This window comes from Colossoma macropomum, unplaced genomic scaffold (assembly GCF_904425465.1).
Source record: "Colossoma macropomum unplaced genomic scaffold, Colossoma_macropomum, whole genome shotgun sequence".
Lineage (NCBI taxonomy): Eukaryota > Metazoa > Chordata > Actinopteri > Characiformes > Serrasalmidae > Colossoma > Colossoma macropomum.
The window spans coordinates 15345449-15352542 of record NW_023494807.1 but is presented as its reverse complement, the minus strand read 5'-3'; positions in this window follow the sequence as shown (position 1 = coordinate 15352542).

The window sequence follows — 7094 nt, the reverse complement described above, 5'->3', positions numbered from 1 at the left end:
ATAGAAGTCCATTCGTCTCCAAATGTTCATCTTAAATCTATCTCTTTGTCTTTTCATTAGCTACTAGCCAAGCGAGACTGTGTTGCTAGGTGACATGCAATCTGCACGGCAGAGAAAAAGGGACCTGAATAAGAGCCACACTATATGCAATTGTGCCATGCTAAACTAAAATAAATTGGAAACGACAAACATGAGAAACCATATTACATGTTTCCCCCCTTTTTCCATCCAGCTGTACTTGCTGCCAACCAGAGGACCATCGAGCAAGCGATGTCAAAGCTTCCACCAAACTTGTAGGTGAATTGCAAACTCTATCGTAACTTTTATTGCCAAGGATTTGCGTCCGTTCTCAGTCATTGAGAATACTATATTGGACACTTTGGAGCCGAGATAGAGCGTCCCGTCTCAAAGATATTTTACTGACACAGCGACTGCCCCCCCACCTCCACAACGAGACCAAAAACGTGCTGTGTGGACATCCATTGCTACAGAGTCTTATGTCACTGTAACTGCATTTTATCGCAGATGAGTGGCAGCCTGCGTCTCATGTGCCCCAAGCAAGAGCAGTGAGAGCCTTCCAGTTCACTTGCCACATCACTTCCATTTGTTTTATTAATAAAAGACATTGGAAGTAAATTCATTATGGATTATTACAAATATTTTGCTTTGAAAGTATCAAGTCCTCACACAGTGAGAAAATACAAATCCTGTAAAGAAAAAAAGCATCAAGATGCATCGATAATCGTTTTATAATCGCATCGCAGCCTCTGAATCATAATCGACTCGTGAGGTGCCTAGACATTCCCACCCCTATTACACTGCATTTTCCAGTGTGAAATATTTCGTCACATTGAACTTATAAGTTCTGTGTTAACGTCAGCGCACAAAAAAACTGTCTGAGACAAACTCCTCTTTCGTTCTATAAGTGAACATCAGCACATTAGAAGACCTCTCTGAGGAGTGAGGGGTTCAGAATATCATCCATCAGTATAAAAGAGAAAGTATGTCACTCTGTTTGCAATGGCGATGATGCTGCAGCTGATCTTTGTTCTCTCCACTCTGATCTCAGTCACAGGTAAACAATTCTCTGAACTTGATCACTATAGAGGTTAAAATGTTTGAGAATGTATCGCTTTTGAGACTCTCTGCCAAATAAAGAGGTTGTAGCAAGTGTGCATTGTCTGATGACCTGAATAAAATTTGTGCTGAACAATATTATTTTGAAGTGTACAACATATTTTAAGACATGTAGATCTCTGTTAATGTCACTGGTGAGCTGAATAAGTAAGTTAAAAGGAGGTTTAATCCTCCATACATATAAAACGCATAATTTACACATCAAATTCATTAAAATGTGCAGAAGTAGAGGAGGTGTTAAGTCACTGTGTTCTCTGTAGAGGATGTGTAACTTATTTACATTAAAAAATTAACAAAATGTATCATTTGATGAAGGATGCACACACATTTGCATATGACTGCATATTAAATAACAAAAACAAAAGTGTCTGAATGCTTGTTTATCTGCAGTTTGTATTAACAGACAATATAAAGGTTTTACTAGTCATTAACATGCCACACAGTGACAGATCATGATAAAGAAATCACAGTGTAACAAAATATCTTTATGGTTTAATATTTTCTCATTTTTTCTCTACACAGTGTCCTGTGATGAGTTCAGATTGGTTGGCGGTTCTGTTCAACTGGATACACAGGAACCCTTGCCAGACTTTGATGACTTATTCTGGGTGTTTAACAGAACTAACAATGTTCTAAAATATTATAAGAAATATAAAGATAGCACACTCTATTCCCATTACAAAGGCAGAGTGGAGTTCAATGAGGAAACCTACAGTCTGACACTGAAGAACTTACAGAAGACTGATAGTGGACCGTATGAAGCAAAAGCATCTGGTGATGAGGTCAGAGTCGTTGCTAAATACGCGCTGTCTGTGTTGGGTAAGTCTTATAGAAAATCAGTCAGTTAGAGGAACACACTGTCTGGCAGGAAGTTGTAATTTTTTTTAAACTGTGTTTTTTCCACCTGCTACCAGGAGACGCATACCCAAATAAATAAATCTTTTGTACCTAAAGGAAATTACACTGATTTTTCAAAATTTCAGCCAAAGTAATAGTTATGATAGTAAACAAAGCCATTCAGAGTGGTTTGATGTGAAATGCTCCATTCTGGAGAAACTACAGAGTCAAACCTGACAAAATACAATCTTACAGTAAAAGTTTTGTTGTTTAGTAAAATGTTTATTTTCTACAGGGTGAGGGGTGGAGTTAGGGTAACTTTCTGGTGGACCATAGCAAATTTGTTTACAGCAAACTTGGCCAAAGGCCACATTTGAGAGGTACATCAGGATGTTTTAAGGAAAACAGTCCCCAAACTTTTTTTTCAGGTTTAACACTATTAGTATAAACAACATTACATATAAAACTTACAAGACAAGTGTAGGTTCACTGGTGGTTTTGGACAGTAAATAAAATGGCTGATATTTGTAGCCATCCTGGCCCTGGTTGCTGTACCTGACACTGTAAAGAAAACAGAGCTGGTGAAGTTCTATATATCAAACTATTTCACATCAAATAATCTGAAAGATTCTTTTATGTCTCAATGATTGAAATATGCAGATTTGAAAAATCAGTAGAATTTCTCTTTAAAATATTAATTATCTCACATCACTCAACTATTTGGCTTAGTGGAACTTTTTTGATGAATTCTTGTTTTCAAAGATTGTATCTATTTGCATTCTGGGCGTGTCTTTCCTCTTGTTTTACTTACCTTCTCTGTGTTGTCTTTACTCCTTGGCTATGTTATCTTGGATAGGTGCTTGCTTAAACACTTGGTTAACCTTAGGGTAACATTGTTTTTATTCGTTTTTTGCACATTCTCTATTACAAAGTGTGGTGCCAAACTAATGGACATGCAGTGTCCACTTTTAACACAGATTATGAAAGATAACTTGGACCTACAAAAGAGTAAATCACCACCAGAAAATTCAGTTCATTTAACTTTAATGACTGAGATGGAAACGTGATGGCAGATTACATTTTGCCAATTAATGAAAATTATATTGGATGAACAAATTGCAAGTGTGGAAATTAGTTAACATTCAATAGTTCAGGCAAAGAACTGAGACATCAGAGCTTCTTTCCTAATATGCTCCCTTCTTTGGACTGTCTATAGTTTGTAACTGTAGTTGTTGATGGAGCTACACAGTTCATGTCAGATTCTTGCTCCTCTTAACAAGCTGTCTGCTCCTGACTGGATACACACACACACACACACACCACACACACACCACCACACACACTTCTAAGCCGCTTATCCTTCTGGGTCGTGAGGAGATAGAGCCTATCCCAGCAGTCGCTGGGTGTAAGGCAGGATACACTCTGGACAGGTCTTGCCTGGATGGACAATCCAGATTAGAAAAAATCCTGAAACACATTCAAATCAATTTTTCTTGTCTGTTTTTTCCTGTACAATCTCAGTCACTGTCATCTCCCAGTTAACAGATGAAATTTAATAAGGAGTTAAACTCTACCTGGAGTCACCTGAAGAGTCGATTTGTTGGAATGTTCTCTTTTAATACTACACTAGTTGTCCACTCTGTAGGCTACTTTAAACACCACCACTGGACATCGTCAATGTGTTCATTCGTATATCCTGTGAAACAGCTAAACAAAATGTATTTATTTCTGCTAATGTGTGAAGGAACATTTAAAGCTGTATATAACTTTCAAAAAAAAGTGCTAAATGTAAACCAAAATTTCAATTATAAAGTAAAGCCTTAACATTAATGTAAGTTTGAATTATTATGATTAAAAGTGGATCATTCCACTGATTTTTTTAAAATTCCTGTATATTCTTGTACATTCAGTACTGCACAAAATCATTCGTGGTTTAAAATATGACACTGTAATTATAGAGAAACTTACTTACTTTCTTTGCAGTAGTGGTGACAGGAAACAGGGGTCACAATGTCTACAACACAAAAGAGTTCATTTTATTTTCTATCCATGACCAATGACCAGTAAGCCTACCCTTGTCTTCTGAGATTATAGTATGTAGTGCTAATATGGTTAAATATTAGTCAATCTGAAATAAATACGTTTCTGGGGGGCCCATTTTGCCTTACAACAACCCTGCACATAATTCACCATCATGAATATATTTAGATTTATACTATCATTTGTCTCTAAGATCTAATATCAACACCATCACCAACATCCAGCTGATCTCAGCTAATAAAGATACTGACCAGTCTGAAAAAACTTTTACTGATTGTGATGAGTGATTACACTGACTGACTGTCAGCATTACAGTGATGTGTCTGTAATCTTCTACCCAGATCCAGTGGAGGCTCCAGTCTGACTCACCAGCTAAGCAGAGACACCTGCCACATCACTCTCACCTGTAGAGGTCATGACCTCGCTCTCAGCTCCAGCTGTTACAAAGAAACCTGTGAGGAAAAGGAAGTCACATCACGTGGACGTGGCACTCTTTCCCTGTCTGTCAGCGGCAGCACTATCATCTGTAACCATAGCAACCCAGTCAGCTGGAAGACGGATGTTTTGGAGATGAAGGAATTGAAACGACTCTGTGCTGATAAAGGTGCAGACACATACTCAAACATGTACTTAACCAGTTAGTAACATTATAATTCATTTGAGTGTGACAAACAAAAGTCGCTCTCTCTTACTGAGTCTCTCACAGACTCCCTGTGTCTGACACACACTGTTAAAACTCATATTCTCAAGCATTGTGTGGGACAAACAGCAGGTGCTGCTATACACTCAAATAAGTAAAGCTACACAGTCGTCCTCCAGTGTAGGCCAAACATATAAATAATGAAAGAAAGCAGAAAATGCATTCATTAAAACAGTCCTGGGTTTAAAGAGAAAAATTCTAATAACAGGTGCAGAAACACAGTGGGTTTATTACTGTGTATTATTAAAGCTGTCTATCAGCTTCAGATTCTCACCTTCCAGTATAATCAGTGTATTGCTCCATTTAACTCTTCCAGGTGACGATAAAGTCACCAAGCACCAGTACAAGTCCACCAGAATGTTAAATGGAAGAGAATTTTTAAAGTCTGATTGCCATTTTTAGGATTATCACTTCAGAATTGGAAGCTATAGTGATAGCATTAACACGAATGCTAGCAGCTGTAAAACAAGTATATTTTGCTCATATTACACCCTATTGTAAAATGTAAAGTTTGCTTGACTTACACCTGATTCAGGTAATTAGATTTTGTGTAAGCGGGTTTCAGGTATAATCAAATAAGAGTCTGATAGAGTCTGTTAATATGCTACATATCATACCGTTGAATGTGCAGGTTGAATAAATTCAGGAAAACATCATTTCAGAATGAACCCAAATCAACATATATTCTATCTGCTCTTCTGTGTTGTAGACAATTCAGCATCTTCCTCTGATTAAATTTCACTGCAGACAGTCATACATACACAATATATTATATATATATATATAATAATATATATATAATATTAGATAATATATACACCAATTTGTGCACCAAATTGGCAGAAAAAAATGCTATTTAAATATGTTGCTGTAAGGAGTTGCTAACTATTTTCACTCATCAAAAAATCATCAAAAAAGTTCTCCTGCTGAAGAAGCCTCACCTACATGCCTCACTCATCCTCTTGATGATACGTTACCTGCACAGTATTTCACTCACCTTACGATGGTACTGAGTTCTGCACGTCTTCATGCCAACATAGTGTCATGGTGGGCTATAACGGTTCATTGGTTTAATTCTCATTTTCACTTTGATACTGCTACCCGCAGTCATGGGTTTTCCTAGATCTATTTCTTGTTTGTGACTCTGTATAGGCTCTAACAGTAGTCACTGTTACCATTAAATACTATGAATTCTTCTGTACAATGACGGCGAGTTCCGTGAAACAAGTTAGTTCTTTTCTATTTGGTCATCATATTTAATCCAACAGTGTTTTTGTTGTGTGTGTTTCAGGTTCAGTGTCTCCCTCTGCTGGTGTGTCGTGTGTGTTTCCTGAAGACTGTGCTTGTATTCCAGCCATTCTGACCCTCATAGCTGTCCTGCAGTCATCATAGTTACATAATACTCTATTCAGTAATCCTGATTATAATCTAGTCACATGGACAACAGCAGGTGCGGCTATACATTCAATTAATATAGCGACTATTCTGTAATCTCTGATTATAATCTGCTGCTGATAGCATGTATCTACCGGATGTTATCACTTGAATGCACTACAATATGTTTGTTGTTTTTCATAAATGTTTTTACTTAGATGTATGTAATTGCATTTGTAATTACTATTTATGCATATGTTCACAAATCTTGCTAAAGATAAACCTGCTCTGCTCGTTCATGAAGCCGGTTTAATCAGTCATACCTCAGAAGACAGCACATTTAAAAGAGTGAGGTTCTAGTGGACCTTTAGCTGGAGTAAATAAGCAACATAAGACGGAAATTGACTCTCCAAGGCTAATTGGAACTTAACGTGAGAAAAAACGTTGAAGTAAAGAGTTTGCTGCAGTAGCTACCTCAAAGCTGCATTTTAGATTTATATTTTTTAATTTATATTTATACTTTGATATATATGGAATGAACAATTGATGTAATACAACTGAACGTTGCTAAATATGAATGATACGATATGTATTAATAATTCTTGATGTAACATGGATCAAACTTTGAGATAAAAAATGAATAATGTAATTCATACAATGTTTTGGTTCAACCAGAGAGGGCTTTCGGTGGTTGTGTGTGTTGTATGCCTTTGCAGCCTCCCCCACTTGCTAAACAGACTATTTATGTTGTTATTTAATGTTGTTATGTTGTGGTTCTTCAGTACAGTGTGTGGTTGTGTGTTTACTGTGTTATTGTGTGTCCGCTCAGAGTAGTGATAGTGCGTTGTGTTGGACCATCAGAAGAAAGAGTAGGCTAGAGTGACCTACTCAATGTTTCAGTTGCTTTTTAAGTGGCATTGTTTTCCCTTGTTCTCCATAAGAGCATTTTTCAAACAGAATGATGGCCTCAATCTGACTCTTCTTCTGCACCATGTCAAATATGTAT